Here is a 3715-nt window from a genome sequence, read left to right on the forward strand (position 1 = left end):
CCTCCCGCCCCACCCCCGCCGCCGGACCCGGAACCGATGGCGAGGCGTGGCGCGGCGCGCGCTGCCCTTTCACCCGCTCCTCCATGTTTCCTGCTGCAGCACAAGCAAGGCGCTTCACCACCGCGCGACCGCCTGCTGCTGTGTCTTTGGGCAAGTAAACAAAGGATCCAGCCATTTGCGCAAGGCACGCCCGGTGAGGAGGAGGGTGCGAATACCTCTCGTGGGGTGGGTGGATGTTCTCTCCAGTAACGAGAAGAGACCTTTGAGGCCACATACCTCTTTGCGGCTACATATGACTAGAAACTAGCTGGAACTAGTGAGATATTACAAGTATTTCGCAGTCGTATCTGCTACTTGAGCCAAAGTTTAAGGATGGTGTAAACATTACTTATATGCAAACAGAGAGGAAGAATGGGGTTATTGCAGAAGCTGAGCAATCAGTAGCAAGCTGATTTTTCGGCTGGGCCGCCCTCCCTCCCTCTATGTTTCAATGTAGTAGACCGCCTTTACTCCCTCACGAGCACCTCTCCAGATTCTCCAGTACCCTATACCAGTGCCTCCTTGCGGCCGCCCGGGCACCTCTCAGGTACCTCTCGGGTACCTCTCGGGTACCTCTCGGGTACCTCTCGGGTGCCTCATTGCGGTGCAGTGAATGAAAATTAACGAGCGTCTCGGAGGGGAGCAAACAGCACAGGGCAGGACCCTTGGAGACAAACCAAAGCACTTCATTTCCACACGCCCCACCCCGCCGACTGGCGACAAGGTTCGGCGAGTGCTAATAACAGCGTGCTGCCGTAACTGGGCGTCGTCCTCGCGGCAGTTACTGCAGTTTGAACACAGCCAGGACCAGCCGGGCCGGGCGGCCGGCGTCTGCTAGTATTTCAAAGGGACGGGCGCGGCGCGGCACTTCTTACTGCAAACGCTGTTTTCCACGGAGTAAAACAACTATTGGTCTTCGAGAAAAGGCTGTTGGAAAAAAAGGGATAAATACACTTTTTCGTCTGTCTCTGCCTCTGTCTCTCTCTCTCTCTCTCGCTCCGCACGTTTCTGCGCAGGGTAAATGACTATCGGGTGGGTCCGCTCTGGAATGCCCATTGTGCGCCGCGTTCCCACAGCTAACTACTACGCTTCAATGAACCTGTCAAACGGACCGTCCTCCCCTAGGGGCGCGCGGCGGGGCGGCGAGGGGTTAGGCGACTCCTCCTCGGGGTGGGGGGACTTTGCGACGATGCGACAAGAACGCGGGATGGCCATTTCCGGTCGTGTCCCCCGGCGGGGCTCACCACCGCCTCCCGCCCCGCCCTCCTGGGCGCGACAACGGACGCGACACACGACCATGCTGCTGCTGACGTCGCCAGGTAATTTATTTGCGTGTTCAATCAACTCGTGTGTTTCTTTTTTTTTTTTCCTTTCGTGGCGACCTAACCTCCTGCTGCTGCTGGTACTGCTGCTGCTGGTGCTGGTGCTGCTGGTGCTGCTGGTGCTGCTGGTGCTGCTGCTGCACCCCGGTGGCCGCGGGACTGCGGCGGCAGCGGCAGTCACACATAAAGTAATCCCGTAGCGCAGCGCGAGTGCAGTCCCGAGGTGCACTTGTATATTCCGCTGCACATTCACAGAGGCAGACGACGACGACGTCGGCGGCGGCCAAACACGACCGACAGTGTTGCACGGCCGCAAGAAGTGCACACAAAAAGCCAATTCATTTGTTGGAAATGAGTATTGGACTGGCTGGCTGTGGCTCGCTGGCTGTCAGACCCGGCCGCTCCGCGCTGCTCCGCTCGCTCGATAGCCCCACTCCAGCGCGGCTCCAGCACGACGGCGGCGCGACGACGCTCGCTCCAGCGGCCAGGCTGCCCAGTCAATAGCCCGCCCCGAGCCGGCGAACCGGCAGCTGCGGCAGCTGCGGCAGCTGCTGCACCTGCCCGAAGTTCTACAAACATGTCGACATGACCCCGCGAGGTCGAAAACTCTCCGCCGCGCGCACCTGTCGCTGGCATTTGCACTTTTACAAGCGATATGCGCCGCGATGCAGATTCTTCCCTTTTTATTCTTATTATACTGTACACGATGATTGCTGACTTTTCCTTAAAGAAAACGGAAGGGGCACTACTTATAGCGAACCCCCGACGGTGACGGTGTGGCGTGACTGCAATAAAGGAAGAGGCCAAAGCAGCGAGTTTGGTACAAAAGAAGAAAAAAAAAAGAAAAGAAGACGGACGAGAAAGAAAGAAAGTCGTCGGGTTTGTTCATCAATCGAAGTGCATGCCGCTCCACTTCTTTGCTTCATGAATTAAGCAGAGTTACCCTCTCTCCGGGCTGGACACTACGGACGGCAGCACAAAGGAAAACAAGGCAGCTGCCCTTGGCTCCTTCGTGTTGTTCGAAATAACGGAGACAAAAGCTGGTGTTATCGGAAGCACTCTGCTCTGCCGCTGGAGAGGGGCACCGCGGAAAGGTGAGAGGGGGAGGAGGGGTGGAGGAAGAGTGGATCCGATTGGCAAGAAAGCGCTGAGCGTCGAGGGATATTAAGAGCGCCAACAGCTGACTCCATCGCGCCAATGCAGATCATTGGCCCTCCACGTGGCAGAAACCATTCTTCTTCCCCCTCCCCTCATATTTCCCCCGGTAGGAAACACAGGGCGTAGCAGCAGTAGAACAGGTACAAGTCTATTACAGATACCCCCCCTCGCAATGACGCCGGAATGATAGTCCCCGCTGCCGCCACAGAGGGCGATTTTTTTCCTAAATAATTTCTCGTTTCTTCTTGTTGTTTCCTTCTCTCCCCCTTCCGCCCTTTTTTTTTGTAGTTGTCGGCACTTGACATTGTTATTAATGAGGGGAATGCGCCTGCCTCGCGTTAGCGGCAGCATGTGCCGTTCGGTGCCGTTGCAGTGGCGCTACTGGTGGCGCGGCGACGATAGCGGACCAGATCGCGCCGTATCATATCCTCGTCCTCACTCCGGGCCGGGCGCACCAAAGCGAACGACTACACGGCCACACGGTTTAGGTAACAATTGAGGCTCCGCAGACAGCCCTGGATTTATGACCAGTTCCCGCGGGGGGCTCTCTGCCTCACGCCTGTAATGAAACCGCAATCCGCACAAGGCGCCGCCGCCCGCGCCGCCCCGCCCCGCCCCGCCACGCCCTGACCCTACGGAATATAAATGGGCAGGGAATGCGCGCTGCTCGGGCCGCTGCGCTGGGCTGCTGCGCGGGTCAATGAGAAACCTCGCCAAACCTAACAGGAACCTCCGGGATAGGGACTCGCCGCGAGGTCGTGACTGCGGGGCTGCGCGGGGCTGCCGTGCGTCCCACCGCGTCCAGCTGCGTCCAGAGAAAGACAGAGAGAGAGAGAGACGAGAGATACGAGAAAGACTGAGAGAGACATAGAGATATGAGAAAGAAAGAGAGAGAGATGAGACGGAGACCCTGAATCAGGCACACGCCTACGCCACCGCCACTGGGAGCCCGGCCCTTGGAGTCTTGTGCGGGACTCGCCACTGCGCAGTGACTCAGCCCCAGCCTGCAGGCTGCAGGGCGCCCTCCTGCAGGCCGTACTCACTCCCTGCAGGACGTACTCCCTGCAGACGCAGGCTCCCCCCCTGCTTATTTCCACCCCTCCTACAGTCTTCCTGCAGGCCACCCCTCCAACAGGCCGTGGCCGTCTTCCTGCATGCCGCCCTCCAACAGGCCGTCCTCCTGCAGGCCACCCTCC

This window comes from Frankliniella occidentalis, unplaced genomic scaffold (genome assembly GCF_000697945.3).
Source record: "Frankliniella occidentalis isolate FOCC.00 unplaced genomic scaffold, Focc_3.1 Scaffold14, whole genome shotgun sequence".
Classification (NCBI taxonomy): domain Eukaryota; kingdom Metazoa; phylum Arthropoda; class Insecta; order Thysanoptera; family Thripidae; genus Frankliniella; species Frankliniella occidentalis.